The 19815-nt window shown below is 40.8% G+C and overlaps 1 long non-coding RNA gene across 2 annotated transcripts; it reads left to right on the forward strand.

Annotated features, from left to right (window-relative positions):
* The first annotated feature begins 591 nt into the window (after window positions 1-591).
* Window positions 592-18644, forward strand: LOC123993045. Of its 2 annotated transcripts, XR_006831355.1 has the most exons (6): window positions 592-730; window positions 1386-1484; window positions 1581-1657; window positions 1838-1972; window positions 2062-2148; window positions 17939-18644. It is a non-coding gene; the product is annotated as an uncharacterized LOC123993045 (long non-coding RNA). The 2 variants fall into 2 exon arrangements; XR_006831356.1 differs by lacking the exon at window positions 17939-18644 and having other exon boundaries at window positions 2062-2255.
* The last annotated feature ends 1171 nt before the right edge of the window (window positions 18645-19815 follow it).

A 19815-nucleotide genomic window follows, 5' to 3' on the forward strand; every position in this document is an offset into this window, starting at 1 on the left:
TAGATATACTGAGTCATGAGATTGAAATTGGTAGGTTTATCCAAACAATTTATTAATGTGCAATTGTTACTTTGCATGTTTTTACCTTATACTTATTTACTGCTTACTAATGATTAGCGTGCTAGCTAGCGGTTAGCGTGCTAGTTTAGCATAATTGGTAAACATGTCTTTGATTCAGAATATATGATTGCGGTTAACCCAATGTTACATGCATTGGAAAATAATATGGCCCGTGTAACTTGAATTGGTATACAAGCAAGCTAGAAAAGCCAGTTCATTTTCATCTGTTTTATCAAGTCATAAGCATGCATGTGTGCTGAAATATTTAAATAAATCCCCTTATTAAATTTTATTTTCAGTTTTGGCACTTTTTTATCGCCCTTTCTTACCCAAAGAGAAATAAGTTGCAAGTTATTTTTAGCTTTGCATGTAAAAGAGTGAAACACCACATGTAACTGACAGTTAACCTGTAACTCTATGTCGTTGTTTTTTGTTTGAATTGTTTACCTGTTCGCTGTGCGTGGGAAATGATAAGACAAGCGGAACTACGTAGCTAATAACTGTTGTAACGGGGATCCTTATTGTAGCAACACACTTTTGGAGGGAAGGCAATCCCGCGCTCTGTTAGCTAAATTTCCATGTCATCCGGGTGTAGTTCGTAAAGGTTGAAGTGTGTATGTTAGGATGGTAACGTTATTATAATTAAGGATGAAGTGTGAATTCATGCCAGGTGAAGTTTGATTTCCTCCCTTTTGTAATAAGCAGCCAATTAGTTATTTTTCCTTTATTCATGTGTTTAATCTGATACAGTTACAGCATCGGCTAAATTGTTTATGTATGTAATCACTTCAGAGTTATACCAAGCTAATAAGTCACTCGTAAGATAAGTTTGTAAGAGTGTGCTTAAATGTATTTTCATTTATTTATAGTTCTCACGGAAGGTGATAATTCTGACTAAATCTATAGAATAAAGCCGCTAGTTAAAATCAAGGAACGGTTGTGCTCGTGGTTACGGGAGGGAGCTACACCACAACAGGAATAGGAAATGTGGAAAGTGTAACATTTGTTAGGACTGTGCCAATTCAGATGCCTTGCTTTAGCCATATCACTCATACTGTTTCTCGTTTAGTCCATCCATAAAAGCATATCAGCTTTAGTTGTATCCAGGAACTTGTATAATGTGCTTATGTTATGCTTATACTTGATTTTTTCCCTTGAAAGTCGTTTAAAAAAGGAAATTGTAATAGATGTTTGTAGGACCTCTATCAGTCAATGATAACAGTCATTGGTGTCCCCCAGCCCATCCCCTTTGTTGTGTGCTGAACAATCTTGTCATTCTTTTAAGTGTCAACTATTCTTTTTGAAATTTGTCTTCCTTTACAAAGGCACTGCAGAGGCTCAGAAGACGCATGGAAACTCTAAAAGAACCATAATTCAACTTGTAGGCCAGATTTGAAAAGGAAATAATAAATCCTGAAGCTCAGGTTTGTCAGTTGCTAGAATGAGGATACTGGGGATGGTTGAATCATATTCAATTGCCTAATTTGCACATGACTAATTTCATTTTATTGTATCGTTAGATGTCAGACACCGAGGCTGCCTGATAGTCTATGTGTTGGATGATGCACTGCCGTTGATCAGAACAGACCGTGTATATGTAAGTTAGTGTCATTTAACACCAGCACATACTGTAAGTTCTTGTGAATCAGCATTGAAAATCAAAGATAGGCAAGTCTGTACTTTCAGCCCATATTCATTGTATTATAACAAAATGTAGAGGAGCACAGAGCCATAACTAATCAAAATATGCCAGTGTCCAAATACTTTTTTTCTGCAGTACAGTTGACCAAAGCTATACTTGGATACAAGACTGATGACTCAATAACCCGTATTGACAACAGTGAAGATGGTTATGTCCCAGGGCCATCAGGATCATCAGAGGAAGGCAATTTCTATGAAGAAAATCTGACCGGTATGCCTAATACCTTAGATACAAATGGACCTATTCTTAATTACAATGTCCTTTTCGAAAATTACATGTTTTCCACTGATGTTTTCCAGGAGAGATGTCAGTGATTCGGGCCAATTACCAAGGGAAAGGTGGGACAAAAGAGGCTCACACGTTAAGCATGTTTCCTGCTTCCTTCGGTCAGTGCATTTTCCCTCTGTAGTCAAATCAAATGTTATTGGTCACATACACATGGTTAGCAGATGTTTATGCGAGTGTGGCAAAATGCTTGTGCTTCTAGTTCTGACCGTGCAGTAATATCTAACAAGTAATCTAACAATTTTACAACAACTACCATTATCTCTTCAACCGAACGCTTCCCACACCTGCCCGCCTGCCCAGCTTCACTACGCTGGACGGTTCTGACTTAGAATATGTGGACAACTACAAATACCTAGGTGCCTGGTTAGACTAAACTCTCCTTCCAGACTTACATTAACCATCTCCAATCCAAAATTAAATCTAGAATCAGCTTCCTATTTTGCAGCAAAGCATCCATCACTCATGCTGCCAAATGTACCCTCGTAAAACTGACTATCCAACTGATCCTTGTCTTCGGCGATGTAATTTACAAAAGAACCTCCAACACTCTACTCAGCAAATTGGATGCAGTCTATCACAGTGTCATCCGTTTTGTCAACTACCCACCATTGCGACCTGTATGCTCCCACTGGCTCCAGGTCATCTATAAGTCTTTGCTCGGTAAAGCCCCGCCTTATCTCAGCTCACTGGTCACCATAGCAGCAGCCACACGTAGCACGCGCTCCAGCAGGTATATTTCACTGGTTACCCCCAAAGCCAATTCCTTTTTCGGTCGCCTTTCCTTCCAGTTCTCTGCTGCCAATGACTGGAACGAACTGCGAAAATCACTGAAGCTGGAGACTCATATATCATATCATATATCTGTCAGAGCAGCTCATAGATCAATACACCTGTACCTAGCCCATCTGTAATTAGCACATCTGTAATTAGCCCATCCAACTACCTCATCATCATACTGTTATCTATTTGATTTATTTTTCTCCTTTGCACCCCAGTATCTCTACTTGTACACTCATCTTCTGCACATCTATCACTCCGGTGTTTAACTGCTATATTGTAATTATTTCGCCAATGTCAATATGCCCTGTATACTGTTGTTCAGGTTAGTTATCATTGTTTTAGTTCACAATGGAGCCCCTAGATCCACTCTGCATACCCCTGTTACCTCCCTCGTCCCACCCCCCACACATGCGGTGACCTCACCCATTACAACCAGCATTTCCAGAGATACAACCTCTCTCATCATCACCCAGTGCCTGGGCTTACCTCCGCTGTACCCGCACCCCACCATACCCCTGTCTGCGCATTATGCCCTGAATATATTCTACCATGCCCAGAAACCTGCTCCTCTTATCCTCTGCCCCCAACGCTCTAGGCGACCAGTTTTGATAGCCTTTAGCCGTACCCTCATACTACTCCTTCTCTGTTCCGCGGGTGATGTGGAGGTAAACCCAGGCCCCGCATGTCCCCAGGTACCCTCATTTGCTGACTTCTGTGATCGAAAAAGTCTTGGTTTTATGCATGTCAACATCAGAAGCCTCCTCCCTAAGTTTGTTTTACTCACTGCTTTAGCACACTCTGCTAACCCTGATGTCCTTGCCGTGTCTGAATCCTGGCTCAGGAAGGCCACCAAAAATTCAGAGATTTCCATACCCAACTATAACATCTTCCGTCAAGATAGAACTGCTAAAGGGGGAGGAGTTGCAGTCTACTGCAGAGATAGCCTGCAAAGTAATGTCATACTTTCCAGGTCCATACCCAAACAGTTTGAACTACTAATTTTGAAAATTACTCTCTCCAGAAACAAGTCTCTCACTGTTGCCGCCTGCTACCGACCCCCCTCAGCTCCCAGCTGTGCCCTGGACACCATTTGTGAATTGATCGCCCCCCATCTAGCTTCAGAGTTCGTTCTGTTAGGTGACCTAAACTGGGATATGCTTAACACTCCGGCAGTCCTACAATCTAAGCTAGATGCCCTCAATCTCACTCAAATCATCAAGGAACCCACCAGGTACAACCCTAACTCTGTAAACAAGGGCACCCTCATAGACGTCATCCTGACCAACTGGCCCTCCAAATATACCTCTGCTGTCTTCAACCAGGATCTCAGCGATCACTGCCTCATCGCCTGTATCCGCCACGGAGCCGCAGTCAAACGACCACCCCTCATCACTGTCAAACGCTCCCTAAAACACTTCTGTGAGCAGGCCTTTCTAATCGACATGGCCCGGGTATCCTGGAAGGACATTGACCTCATCCCGTCAGTTGAGGATGCATGGTCATTCTTTAAAAGTAACTTCCTCACCATCTTAGATAAGCATGCTCCGTTCAAAAAATGCAGAACCAAAAACAGATACAGCCCTTGGTTCACTCCAGACCTGACTGCCCTCGACCAGCACAAAAACATCCTGTGGCGGACTGCAATAGCATCGAATAGCCCCCGTGATATGCAACTGTTCAGGGAAGTCAGGAACCAATACACGCAGTCAGTCAGGAAAGCTAAGGCCAGCTTCTTCAGGCAGAAGTTTGCATCCTGTAGCTCCAACTCCAAAAAGTTCTGGGACACTGTGAAGTCCATGGAGAACAAGAGCACCTCCTCCCAGCTGCCCACTGCTCTGAGGCTAGGAAACACGGTCTCCACCGATAAATCCATGATTATCGAAAACTTCAATAAACACTTCTCAACGGCTGGCCATGCCTTCCGCCTGGCTACTCCAACCTCGGCCAACAGCTCCGCCCCCCCGTAGCTCCTCACCCAAGCCTCTCCAGGTTCTCCTTTACCCAAATCCAGATAGCAGATGTTCTGAAAGAGCTGCAAAACCTGGACCCGTACAAATCAGCTGGGCTTGACAATCTGGACCCGCTATTTCTGAAACTATCTGCCGCCATTGTCGCAACCCCTATTACCAGCCTGTTCAACCTCTCTTTCATATTGTCTGAGATCCCCAAGGATTGGAAAGCTGCCGCAGTCATCCCCCTCTTCAAAGGGGGAGACACCCTGGACCCAAACTGTTACAGACCTATATCCATCCTGCCCTGCCTATCTAAGGTCTTCGAAAGCCAAGTCAACAAACAGGTCACTGACCATCTCGAATCCCACCGTACCTTCTCCGCTGTGCAATCTGGTTTCCGAGCCGGTCACGGGTGCACCTCAGCCACACTCAAGGTACTAAACGATATCATAACCGCCATCGATAAAAGACAGTACTGTGCAGCCGTCTTCATCGACCTCGCCAAGGCTTTCGACTCTGTCAATCACCATATCGGCAGACTCTACAGCCTCGGTTTTTCGGATGACTGCCTTGCCTGATTCACAATTACTTTGCAGACAGAGTTCAGTGTGTCAAATCGGAGGGCATGCTGTCCGGTCCTCTGGCAGTCTCTATGGGGGTGCCACAGGGTTCAATTCTCGGGCCGACTCTTTTCTCTGTGTATATCAATGATGTTGCTCTTGCTGCGAGCGATTCCCTGATCCACCTCTACGCAGACGACACCATTCTATATACTTTCGGCCCGTCATTGGACACTGTGCTATCTAACCTCCAAACGAGCTTCAATGCCATACAGCACTCCTTCCGTGGCCTCCAACTGCTCTTAAATGCGAGTAAAACCAAATGCATGCTTTTCAACCGATCGCTGCCTGCACCCGCATGCCCGACTAGCATCACCACCCTGGATGGTTCCGACCTTGAATATGTGGACATCTATAAGTACCTAGGTGTCTGGCTAGACTGCAAACTCTCCTTCCAGACCCACATCAAACATCTCCAATCGAAAATCAAATCAAGAGTCTGCTTTCTATTCCGCAACAAAGCCTCCTTCACTCACGCTGCCAAGCTTACCCTAGTTAAACTGACTATCCTACCGATCCTCGACTTCGGCGATGTCATCTACAAAATGGCTTCCAACACTCTACTCAGCAAACTGGATGCAGTCTATCACAGTGCCATCCGTTTTGTCACTAAAGCACCTTATACCACCCACCACTGCGACTTGTATGCTCTAGTCGGCTGGCCCTCACTACATATTCGTCGCCAGACCCACTGGCTCCAGGTCATCTACAAGTCCATGCTAGGTAAAGCTCCGCCTTATCTCAGTTCACTGGTCACGATGGCAACACCCATCCGTAGCACGCGCTCCAGCAGGTGTATCTCACTGATCATCCCTAAAGCCAACACATCATTTGGCCACCTTTCGTTCCAGTACTCTGCTGCCTGTGACTGGAACGAATTGCAAAAATCGCTGAAGTTGGAGACTTTTATCTCCCTCACCAACTTCAAACATCAGCTATCCGAGCAGCTAACCGATCGCTGCAGCTGTACATAGTCTATAGGAAAATAGCCCACCCATTTTCACCTACCTCATTCCCATACTGTTTTTTATACTGTTTTTATTTATTTATTTTTCTGCTCTTTTGCACACCAATATCTCTACCTGTACATGACCTGATCATTTATCACTCCAGTGTTAATCTGCAAAACTGTATTATTCGCCTACCTCCTCATGCCTTTTGCACACATTGTATATATATAGACTGCCCATTTTTTTTCTACTGTGTTATTGACTTGTTAATTGTTTATTCCATGTGTAACTCTGTGTTGTCTGTTCACACTGCTATGCTTTTATCTTGGCCAGGTCGCAGTTGCAAATGAGAACTTGTTCTCAACTAGCCTACCTGGTTAAATAAAGGTGAAATAAATAAAAAAAATGGCCTATTTATTGCCTTACCTACAGTTATCCTTCCTCATTTGCACACACTGTATACAGACGTTTTCTATTGTATTATTGACTGTATGTTTGTTTATTCCATGTGTAACTCTGTGTTGTTGTTTGTGTTGCACTGCTTTGCTTTATCTTTGCCAGGTCGCAGTTGTAATTGAGAACTTGTTCTCAACTAGGTTTATATCAGCTGCATCCCTGAACTTCCAAATCTCACTCCAGAAGCCCAGTGTGTTTTTTGTCTCATTCCATTTACTAAGATGGATGGCACGCCATTGCTGGACAATCTTCGTCTATCTCTGCAGGGGAGTAGCCAATGAGCTTGGCTATTTCTCCAGGGCTCTTATTGTGCTTTAGACTTTCCTCCACATTGAAAACTGACATGTACTGCAATGCTTCGATGTTGTCCGGCAGTCTCCCCCTCAACTCATTAATTAGTGAGGGAGATGGTGAAGGCTACACACCGCTTTCAGACATTGTTTTCATCCTCAGGAGCAAGGTGGAGCTCAGCTGCCTTTGACTCAAAAAGGTAACCAAGGATGCATCAGTCCCAAACCGTACCATCTATTTATTGGCCTTTTGAGTACATCAACATTTGCCAGTGGATTCAGCACCCTGCTGCTCACAGACTTGATCAGGCTAACCAAGCTGTCAAGTAGCTTGCTCTCCCTCAAAAGCCTTGATGGCCAACTGTACCTCACCCAGCACTGACGTCAAAAAGTCAGATACAATATGTTTTGAGGATCACTGTACATGGAGTATAAAACCTCAGCCATGTAGCAGTGTTCACTGAACATGGTGACAGCGAAATCCAGTCTAAGCTCCTCCCACTGGTCCAACATGCGTGAAACCGCTGGTTCAATGGAGAGCCAACGTGTGGCACACACCTTGGTTATCTGTAAAGGTTTCTCCCCACATTTGATGGTCTCACATATGGCCTTGTAGGCCTCCCTGCACATTGGAGGCACTGAAAACCAGTTATAAATGTCTCTCGTACCAAGTACTCCACACTACGGGGATGGTGTCATTGGAAGCATGACTTACAGCAAGCTGCAGAGAGTGGCACACACAGCGAATAAGAACCAGATATTTGAGGCCATACTCCTCCTTCAGCACTTTATGGACCCCATTGTTAATCCCCGTCATAACAGAGGCATTGTCAGTCCCTATCCCCAGGAGTTTCTCTTTTTTAAGACAACACTTCTCGAGGAAAGCCACAACAGCACGGGCTATAGATTTGGCATCTCCTCCCTCCAACTCAACAAGCCCCAGAAATGTTGATACAATTGTCTGTTTGGTGTCACTAAAGTACCTTATCACAACCCCCAGGTACTTAGAAACACTTACATCAGTGGACTCATCGAAGAGGAGGCTGAAACGCTGGTCACCCACATCTGCAACCAACTTTTTCAGAAAGTATGGTGCTAGAACACCATTAATCATTTCTGTGCACTTTGTCATGTGCATTTTAAAGTGGGTAGCAGTAGTGGAGTCTGAGAAAGCAGCTCTACATGTTTCTCCAATGTGATCACATGCCAGCATTAGCAATAGCTAATGCCAGCAGCCATGGTGGCCTCAGCCTTTTTTGCAGAGTCAATTTTTTAAACCATAAATGGCAGCTTGTTTTGGGTGGAACTGTTATAAGGCTATATGTATGCCTTTTGAGTATGTTTTTGTGTTAGATTTGCGTCAATTCGAATCTGGTATCAGGATAAATATGACAATGAGTCATCGATTGTATACTATGTTTCACCATGTATTTTTTTATTAGCTAAGCAATAAGTGGTAAATGCAATTTTCGTATATACGGGCTCTCTGTCCCACCTCGCAGGGCAAACAGAGAACTGACTTGTTCCTGACAAAGATATAATATACCCTGATGACAGTAGTAGTTCCTGCTTCCGAGCTGGCCTGTCAGAGTAAAGACTGGGCGTGGTTTAAACTCACCCAGCCTATCGTTGATTGTTGTCGTACGAGCTGGTACCAGCCCCCGGGCGCTCCAGTTGATAGATGTAACTTGCTGTGTCGAGTATCTATGCGCTCATTTCCTAGATACCGTTATCACATATCTGGTTTCTGTTATTGTTAAGTTTGAGTTCTAACAAAAACAGTCTGTGGTTTGCTACACTACGTTCTGTATGTGTCCGTTTTTATGTTATTCTGTATTTTTCCATCATGAGAAAGGTCCATGGCCCTGAAACTGTTAACAATGTTTCAAGTCAGCTATGTTGCATAACACCTACATACATCCACACAAGCCAACAGCAGATAATATTCATTCACACATATATGGTAACGGGCTATAGTACATAACACAGAATCCTCATAGTTGTCATGTGTTTTTTACATTACTAAGCTTGGCATAGAAATCAGCCTTACAATACATGCAGAATGCCCGTGTATCATCTCCAATAAACAGCTTCAACCAGCCTTTGAATTCAGGGTTTGATTAGCACTCCTTTCTGTATTTTTGAGTGTAGAGTTTAGACTGAGACATGAAGCTCGATGTTTAGCTTATGTCACATAGAGGCACACACACAGTGGACAAGGTGAGTAAGTGACTGAGGCTGTGTGAGTCAAATACAGGGATTTATTTTAGACACAGAACATTTTATATTTAATCAGCCAGCGGCAGCTTCCCGCATGTGCAATTCATTTGCAGTCTGTACTTGGAGAGGTGAAAATCTCCTGCTCTGACTGCAGCTGGGAGGGACTGCTGCGCAAGTACTGCTTTGGGACAGGGGTGGGGCCCACATTGAGAAGAGGATCGGTCTCCAATAACCCTGGAAAAAGTCGCTAGATTTATCGCTAGTCACTTAAAAAAAAAAAACCCCCAGGGGAGTCTGATTAGTCGCTAAATGTAGCGACAAAGTTGCTGAGTTGGAAAAACTGCTTTTCTTGTATATTTTGGTCCCATTCGATATTAGCCAATGATGGAAGTGACATCCCTGATGCCTAAATTGTCGACTAAACACATTTCAATATAACTTTTGAAATACAATAAATAGCCTATTAATTTGTCGACAAAACAAGTTAATACATTTTATTCGTCTTCATGTTTCCAACTCAACCAACAAGACAGGAATTAAGCCAGTGTCTTAGATTAAACTATCCAAGCAGTAAATATATCCTTTAAATGTTGATATTTGGTTGAAGACTTTTGACTCACTATGGCAGGCATCCTAACTGGGATGTTGATGTGCATCTGTCTTTGTGTGTTCAATATGACTTGTAATACAGTAAATAAATAGCCTAAAGTTAAGGCTCTTTCAAACTAGTATAAACAGTATTTATTCAACCTTAAAATAAGTAACAGATCCATAGCCATATTTTGAGGTTACTGTAACTACACATTTGTAATGTTAATCTTATAAAGCGTGCATGTTCAAGATAGCATGCATACTGTAGGTTGTGGCACATCTGTGGAGATATTCACAATTGCTGTAGTCTATGTAGAATCTCGAACGGCATTGATCACTTGCACCATGTACTTTTAATGTAATCTCAACTTCAAACCAAGTAATTTGGTTCTGCAATTTGATGAAGCACAGTGTGGTTTAGTCGCCAGGGTTCTGGGTGCGATTCCCACGGGTGACCAGTGTGACCGTATGCTAAATGACTAAAATGTGTTAGGGTTGCGTAAATTCAAATCTGGTATCAGGATAAATATAACAATGAGTCACTGATATTATACTATGTATTTTTTATTAGCTAAGTAATAAATGGCAAATGCAACTTTCGTATATACGGGCTCACTGTAATACCACGCAGGGCAGAACAGAGAACTGACAAGATGTATGTAAACAGTATTCTTTATACTGTGATAGGCCAACAGACGGGTTTGAACTATGTCTATCACAGTAGAGGCTGGGCGTGGTTTAAACTTGCCCAGCCTATTGCAGGCGCTCAGGCGGGTCCCCGCCTCTTGGCGCTTCTTGGAGTCCTCCCTCCGTCGATGTATAGATCCTTACTGTTCTGGTATCGCAGCCTAGTTAGAACAGTTGCTCAGTTCCTGCTATTGTGTTGTTCAGTATTTTTCCATCTCAGTTAAACCTCGTGATGACCACCCCTCCCTATCACAACTTTGTAAGATACAGCAAGTCACACCATGTGCTCAATATTGTTACATACAAACACAAGGACAAAGCATCTGCTGGGCTGTTATCTACAGTTTTGCAAAATGCAGGTCACACCATGTTACTCAGTTCTTGTCACACACAAACAGGCAAGTAGCAAGCAGTTGTTTAATCTCATAATGATGCTCCAGTGCACAAATGCAGACACCTCACACAACCAACATCAGATGATATTTAGTCATATATACTAATGGCTATAATGTAAAACACGGGATCCAACAAATGTAAATAACCAGTGGTGGAAAAAGTACTCAATTGTCATACTTGAATAAAAGTAAAGTTACCTTAGTAGAAAATGACTCAAGTAAAATTGATAGTCAGCCAATAAAATACTATTTGAGTAAAAGTCTAAAAGTATTTGTTTTTAAATATACTTAAGTATCAAAAGTAAAAGTATGAATTTCAAATTCCTTAAATTAAGCAAACCAGATAGACAATTTTAAAACAAAGCATTTGTGTTTAGTGATTAGTGAGTCCGCCAGATCAGAGGCAGTAGGTATGACAACATTCTTTAGGAATGTTGTTAAGTAAAATATGTTTTAAAAAACAACAAGTACTGAAGTACAGAAACAGTATTTTTACTTAAATACTTTAGATCAAAATAAAGAAAGTTGCACACTCCATATCTAAACTCCCAGTAATTTATTGGGTATTTACTAAAGTTTCAGCATCACTGTGCCTTCAGGGTAAGTTTCTAAAATCCTTCTATGGAAGAGATACATAGATGATGTCTTTGTGCTCTGGGAGGGAAGTCAGCAGGAACTAAATGAATTCCAAACTACAAAACGAGAGCTCTGAAAAACTCAAATTCACCATGCAGACTGATGAGAGAAAAATAAACTACCTGGACATATGGATCATGTGGGATTCTGTGTTTTACATTATAGCCATTACCATATATATGATTAAATATTATCTGATGTTGGTTGTGTGAGGTATTTGCATTTGTGCACTTGAGCATCATCATGAGATTAAACAACTGCTTGCTACTTGCCTGTTTGTGTGTGTGACAAGAACTGAGTAACATGGTGTGACCTGCATGTTGCAAAACTAGATAACAGCCCAGAAGATGCTTTGTCCTTGTGTTTGTAAGTAACAATATTGAGCACAAGGTGTGACTTGCTGTATCTTACAAAGTTGTGGTTAATCAGGTATAGGGGGGTTGGTCATCACGAGGTTTAACTGAGATGGAAAAATACTGAACAACACAATAGCAGGAACTGAGCAACTGTTATAAGTAGGCTGCAATACCAGAACAGTAAGAATCTATACATCAACGGAGGGAGGACTCCAAGAAGCGCCAGGAGGCGGGGACCCGCCAGAGCACCTGCGATAGGCTGAGCAAGTCTAAACCACACTCAGCCTCTACTGTGATAGGCCAACAGATGGGTTGGAACTATGTCTATCACAGTATAAGAACAGGTGTTTACGTACATCCTGTCAGTTATTTACATTTAAGTCATTTAGCAGACGCATCTGTTTGCCCTGCGAGGTGGGAAGAGAGCCCGTATATAAGAAAATTGCATTTACCATTTATTGCTTGAATTTAATTAAAGATAATTAACGACAGATTCTGGCTTTTATTCTTCCTGATACCAGATTCAAAAAACGCAACTCTAACATAATATATTTAATATGCCATAAACTATATATTTTTTAACAGTTTCACTAATTCATTCTAATTCACTTAATCATTATGACACACCCCTCACTATTGTCATTGGATGCACTAATTGCACTGTTTGTCTACATAACCTAGTTCAAGTATTCATGACATTACCCTGAAGAAGGCACCATGATGCCGAAACTTTGGTAAATACCCAATAAATTACTGGGAGTTTATTTTGATATAAAATATTTAACCTGTTAAGCCTAGCCCTGTTTACTGCCCCTTCTGGAGGGATTGGGTACCCATATAAAACAGGATACATTTTTGTCAAAAGTTGCTAATATATGCACATAAAAAATATTATCGAATAGAAAACCGTTTAAATTTTGTCTCTATGTAAAGCAGAAGTCTCAGGGCATGCATTCTTCCAAAGTCTCTCTTGTCATGGAAAAAGTTGGCCCAACTTTGACGTCATCGTATACGCCTTCCCAAACAACTACCGCTCTGGGAACAGTCTGTACGTGTTCAGCGCGAAGCCTGCTTTCAATGGGGCTTCTCATTGTGAGAATCGCGCGCTCACGAGACGTTGAGCGTGCCGAAAGGTCTCGGTCACGCGGAAAAAAAGTGTACGATTATGCGCGCTCTGCTCCGGTGAAGTCTTTTCTTCAGGATCGATTAAAAGACGTGTGTGTTTCGCTTCGTCCTCACAATTGCTGTACACCTTTATAACATGTTAAAGCTTAATTATGAACATAGTTTGACAAGTTTACTCGACATATAATATATATTTTCGACGTTTTGGTGCGCATCCACTTGAATTTTGCCTACATTTCGACCGAAATGTGGCTATTTTGAGAACCGAAAGACGCAGACTTGAAAACTAAACGCTGTTTTGGTAAGTATAATCCCTTCCAGGTCTTTTGATGGAAGAACAGCAAAGGTAAGGGAATATTTATGTGTTAATTTTGGGTTTCTGTCGACTCCAAGATAGAGGAGGCATAATGATACATTTGGAGCGCCGACTCCTAGTATAGCCTAGTGAACTCAGCCTGTAACGTTAAAAATAATTGTAACACAGCGATTGCATTTAGAAGAAGTGTATCTTCCTATACATATGTAAAACATGCATATTTAGTCAAAGTTTATGATGTGTATTCCTTGTTAGCTGACGTTATCTGCCGGAGCTATTTCATTTCTCCTGACATTTTAGTAGCATTTTTTGAACGATGCGTCATTGTAAACAGAGATTTATGGATATATATTGCAGATTATTGAAAAAAAAATGAATGTACTGTGTAACATGTTATATTACTGTCATCTGATGAAGATTTCAAAAGGTTAGTGAAATGATTTTTTTTTAAATCCTGCGTTTGTTGATTGCATATTTTTTCCTACTTGGCTATGCTAATGAGCTATGTCTGCGGTGGTGGTTTGACATAAATATGTGCTATGTTTTCGCCGTAAAACATTTTAGAAATCTGACTTGTTGCCTGGATTCACAACGAGTGTAGCTTTAATTCAATACCCTGCATGTGTATTTTAATGAACGTTTGAGTTTTAACTAATACTATTAGCATTTAGCGTAGCGCATTTGCATTTCCAGAGCTCTAGATGGGACGCCAGGTAGAAGCAAGAGGTTAAGGGTTTTTAAATTAATACTTTTATTTTTGAAACTTAAGTATATTTTAGTAACAATATTTACTTTTTCAAAAACCAAATACTTTTAGACTTTTACTCAAGTAGTATTTTAATGGCTGACTTTTACTTGAGTCATTTTCTACTAAGGTAAGAATACTCTTACTTGTAATGCGGTCTGTGTGTAGCTGGTGTAGAGGAGTCAGGCGAAGGACAGCAGATGTGAGTAAATAAACGTACTTTACTCAACATATACAAATGTGATACAATAAAGAGAGCCCACATTAACGGACCGTACTACATACAAACAATGTTTCAAACATACATGGGGGAACAGAGGGTTAATAAGTAATTGGGGAATTTTAACCAGGTGTGTAAGACAAAGACAAAACAAATGGAAAATGAAAAGTGGATTGGCTATGGCTAGAAGACCGGTGATGTTGAACGCTGCCCGAACAAGGAGAGGGACCGACTTCAGCGGAAGTCGTGACATTACTCAAGTATGACAGTTGAGTACTTTTTCCACCACTGTTTATTTACATTTTAGTCATTTAGCATACGGTCACACCGGTCACCCGTGGGAACCGCACCCACAACCCTGGCGACTAAACCACACTGCTTCATCAAGTATCAGAACCAAATGACCTGGTTTGAAGTTGAGATTACATTAAAAGTACATGGTGCAAGTGATCAATGCCGTTCAAGATTCTACATAGACTACAGCAATTGTGAATATCTCCACAGATCCCCCACAACCTGCAGTGTGCATGCTATCTTGAACATGCACGCTTTATATGATTAACGTTACACACAAATAAATGTACAGTCGTAGCCAAAAGTTCTGAGAATGACACCAATATTAATTTCCACAAAGTTTGCTGCTTTAGTGTCTTTAGATATTTTTGTCAGATGTTACTATGGAATACTGAAGTATAATTACAAGCATTTCACAAGTTTCAAAGGCTTTCATTGACAGTTACATGAAGTGTATGTATGCAAAGAGTCAGTATTTGCAGTGTTGACCCTTCTTTTTCAAGACCTCTGCAATCCGCCCTGGCATGCTGTCAATTAACTTCTGGGCCACATCCTGACTGATGGAGCCCATTCTTGCATAGTCAATGCTTAGAGTTTGTCAGAATTTGTGGGTTTTTGCTTGTCCACCCACCTCTTCAGGATTGACCACAAGTTCTCAATGTGATTAAGGTCTGGGAAGTTTCCTGGCCATGGTCCCAAAATATCAATGTTTTGTTCCCCGAGCCACTTAGTTATCACTTTTGCCTTATGGCAAGGTGCTCCATCATGCTGGAAAAACATTGTTCGTCACCAAACTGTTCCTGGATGGTTGGGAGAAGTTGCTCTCGGAAGATGTGTTCTTAGTCAAAATTGTGAGTGAGCACACTCCCTTGGCTGAGAAGCATCCCCACACATTAATTGTCTCAGGAAGCTTTACTGTTGGCATGACACAGGACTGATGGTAGCGCTCACCTGGTCTTCTCCGGACAAGCTTTTTTCCGGACGCCCCAAACGATCGGAAAGGGGATTCATCAGAGAAAATGACTTTACCCCAGTCCTCAGCAGTCCAGTCCTGTACCTTTTGCAGAATATCAGTCTGTCCCTGATGTTTTTCCTGGAGAGAAGTGGCTACTTTTCTGCCCTTCTTGACACCAGGCCATCCTCTAAAAGTCTTCGCCTCACTGTGCGTGCAGATGCACTCACACCTGCAGCTGCCATTCCTGAGCAAGCTCTGTACTGGTGGTGCCCCGATCCTGCAGCTGAATCATCCTTAGAGGACGGCCCTGGCGCTTGCTGGACTTTCTTGGGCGCCCTGAAGCCTTCTTCACAACAATTTAACCGCTCTCCTTGAAGTTGTTGATGATCCGATAAATGGTTGATTTAGGCGCAATCTTACTGGCAGCAATATTCTTGCCTGTGAAGCCCTTTTGTGCAAGGCAATGATGATGGCATGTGTTTCCTTGCAGGTAACCATGGTTGAGAGAGGAAGAACAATGATTCCAAGCAGCACTCTCCTATTGAAGCTTCTAGTCTGTTATTCGAACTCAATCAGCATGACAGAGTGATCTCCAGCCTTGTCCTCATCAACACTCACGCCTGTTAATGAGAGAATCACTGACATGATATCAGCTGATCCTTTTGTGGCAGGGCTGAAATGAAGTGGAAATGTTTTTTGGGGATTCAGTTCATTTGCATGGCGAAGAGGGACTTTGCAATTCATCTGATCACTCTTCATAACATTCTGTAGTATATGCAAATTGCCATCATACATACTGAGGCAGCAGACTTTGAAAATACATTTTTGTGTCATTCTCCAAACTTTTGGTCACGACTGTATAGTTACAGGAACCTCAAAATGTGGCCATGGATCTGTTACTTATTTTAAGGTTTAATAAATACTGTTACATTAGTTTGTAAGAGCCCAAAGTTACAGCTATTTACTGTATTACAAAAGTAATATTGAATTGTGTTTTGTTGACAACGCAACCAAATATCAACATTTAAAGGATATATTTACTGCCTAGTTAGTTCAATCTAAGAATTCCATTCTTTAACTTTCATTTTTGGTTGAGTTGGAGACATAATTTATGAACTTGTTTTGTCGACAAATTAACAGGCTATTTATTGTATTTCAAAAGTGATATTGAAATGAGTTTGGTCGACAACATCAATTTAGGCATCAGGCATGTCACTTCTGCCATTGGCTGACGTTGCTAATACCGAATGGGACCAAATATTGTGGGTTTAGCGTTGACTCAAAACGAATGCACGACAAGAAAACACACACAACTACTACTATTGTAGTATAGAAGTCAAAATACCTGTAGCTATGTTCCTACTTGGACATAATCAAAAACATTGGCAGTGTTTCTCGTGCTAAGAGGATGCTATAATAAATAGATCATTGCGATTTTCAGATTTATTTCAGTACTGGGAATGTATTTGCCGTGCATATATGCTGATGAATTGAATATGAAACTAAAATCGTGAATGTTTTCCAAAGGCGTCTGGCATCAGCTGCAAACGTTCCACACAGATGTTCAATGAGCGATCGAGTTCTACTAAACTCACTAGGCCAACTCTCATTTTAATAAATTCAAAACCACTAATGTAATGAAAATAAAATCAAATAAACTGAATAATTATTGTCAAACTATTATTTCTATTCAATTGTTGAATTAGGCCTATTGTATTTAATTTTACATTTCATGCCTATTCAAGTGGTTTAGACAAACTTTTATGATGTGGATGGCTGCTATGTCATAATGTACATGATGTCATAATGAAGCATTCTTTTGTTAAAATAAGACATTCCATAGACAGGTTATTGACGCTCTTCCTGAACTGAGGTAGATCTGTAATTTAATGGAGTAATCTCAAATACAGTACTTTTATTTTATGAGAACTTTATTTGATCAATAACTAAACTATTATGTTTTGTGATTTGTGAGAAAAAATATTTTTTTTTAAACTAGGGATTGCGGTCTTGTGTTTCTGTTTTCATGAATAACATTGTTGAAACTGTATAGTCAAGTCCTGCGTGTGCAAATGATCTGGAAGTCCAGATTGAAGGTAGGCCGTAGTATGTGAATCGTTCATTTTTATGAATTTATGAACATCTTCGCAGGAATTGGAATGTCCTTTGAAAGTGGAAAAACACTAGTTTATAATAACAACTTTGATCAAATTCAATTGTAATATATGTAATTTATTCTATATTCTTATTCTCAAACATGCTTTTTGTTGTTGTTTCCTCCTCCACCGTCACTCTCGCAGCCATGAAAGACAGAGGGGAGTCCAGGACTAGGACACAAGAGACCAGTCAGAACAGTTCTGAGAACAGCCTGACTGACATCCTCAGTGTCCGGTGTGCCAGTGATATTGTCCTACAGCCAATGCCACCAGGGAGAAAGAATAGCCGATCCCACTTCCACAACATGGATGTGACGAAAGAGAGGGCTGACATGGGAAGGCTTCCAATGGCCTTCCACCTATCAGCCTCCCAATGCTCACCGTGACCTCTCACTGTCCAAAGGAACAAAAACACCCTCAAGGTACCTCTCATGCCTCTCTGCAGCTGGAGGGACAGATGGGTCCCTCCAGCCACAAGCAGGAGCCAGAGGTTAAATCCAGCAGACCACAGACACCAGGAAGGCCCCAATGTATGCTCCACTGCAGCCAAGGAAGTAGCTCCTTTATCTGGGACTCCATGCAGCCAGTCTGAGGTCAGGATCCAGGCCATTAAGTTATTATAAACTAGTGTTTTTCCACTTTCAAAGGACATTCTAATTCCTGCCAAAATGTTCATAAATTCTTAAAAATGAAAGATTCACAGTCTAAGGCCTACCTTCAATTTGGACTTCTAGATCATTTGCACACATAGGATTTGATTATACAGTTTCAACAATATATTATTGAAAACAGAAACACAAGACCTTGTTTTTAAGATACTTTTTTTGTCACATCACAAAGCATAACAGTTTTTCTGACATTTATTGATCAAATAAAGTTCTCATAAGATAAAATTAATGTATTTGAGATAATTTAATTCAATTATAGGTCCTACCTCAGATATGGAAGAGCATCAATGACCTGTCTATGGAAAGTCTTATTTTAACAAAAGAATGCTTCATTATGACATCATGTACATTATGACATAGCAGCCGTCCACATCATAAAAGTTTGTCTAAACCACTTGAATAGTTATGAAATATAAAATACAATAGGGTAATTCAACAATTGAATTAAAATAATAGTTTGACAGTAAAATTATTCAGTTTATTGGCTTTTATTTTCAATACAGTAGTGCTTTTGAATTTATTCAAATGAGAGTAGGCCTAGTGAGTTTATTAGAACTCGGGTCCTTCATTGAACATCTGTGTGGAATGTTCGCAGCTGACACCACACAGACGCCTTTGAAAAAAAATCCTGATTTTAGTTTCATAATCAATTTATCAGCATATATGCATGACAAATAAATTCCCAGTACTCAAGTAAATCGCCATAATCTATTTATTATAGCATCCTCTTGGAACGAGAATCACTGTGGTGTGAATGTTTTTGATTATGTCCGAGTAGGAACATAGCTACAGGTATTTTGACTTATATACTATAATAGTAGTAGTTGTGTGTGTTTTCTTCAGGGTTGCCAAGTCCACAGTAAGGAAAGTAGCTGTTGGCTGTCCTAAAAGTCGCTAGAAGTCGCTAAATGACTTCATCACCTAATTTGCATAAATGGCCATGTGCATGTAATTGTGATGGACGCTTTAGGAGAGGAATAACGTCATGGTAGAGACAGAAAGTGAGTAAAAAAAACACCCTAAATATGTTTAGAACTACAAATTAACTTCTGTTTATTTTTTGATTTTTTTAATGTCACAATTCCAACCCTCCCCTTTTTTCCGGGCTTGGGACTGGCAAAAGTGACCCAAAAGAGACACTCTGGTGGAGTTACTTAGTTTTTTATTTAGTTTTTTTGTTTATTAGTTTAGTTTTCTTATTTGGTTTAGTTTTTAACCTTGTGGTCCAATTAGGAGCCTACAACAAGTCACAGTAAAACATGAACATTTTTAATCATAACATTCTTTACATTTTTTTGTATACAATCTTCATTATCTAAATGGACCAAAAAGAGACAATATAAAAAACTGTCA

Source organism: Oncorhynchus gorbuscha, linkage group LG02 (genome assembly GCF_021184085.1).
Source record: "Oncorhynchus gorbuscha isolate QuinsamMale2020 ecotype Even-year linkage group LG02, OgorEven_v1.0, whole genome shotgun sequence".
NCBI lineage: Eukaryota > Metazoa > Chordata > Actinopteri > Salmoniformes > Salmonidae > Oncorhynchus > Oncorhynchus gorbuscha.